Raw genomic sequence first — 345 nt, forward strand, 5'->3', positions numbered from 1 at the left:
AAAATCTCTTATTATATAATTACGAAGGATCAAGAAATGTGCATTGATATGTAACATATATATATGTATATGATACATAAATGCATGTTTATCTGATACATAACCAATCTTATGTGAATGGCACATAAGAAATATGTAACTGTATCGCTGACTGATATATATCTTTAAATGTGAAATTATATGTATTAAATTGATAGCTGATACATAGTACATAGAACATGAATTATATTGGGTGTACAACTTAATTCGGTCCGTTTTTTTGCTTGAAAAAACGCATTTATTTGAATGATAAAATGAATTAATATATTATTGAAAATATTGTCCATCGCTAGCCACTACTTTTTC

The sequence above is a fragment of the Odontomachus brunneus genome, unplaced genomic scaffold, assembly GCF_010583005.1.
Source record: "Odontomachus brunneus isolate Ranch 3 - 2012 unplaced genomic scaffold, Obru_v1 Obru_scaffold_120, whole genome shotgun sequence".
Taxonomy (NCBI): domain Eukaryota; kingdom Metazoa; phylum Arthropoda; class Insecta; order Hymenoptera; family Formicidae; genus Odontomachus; species Odontomachus brunneus.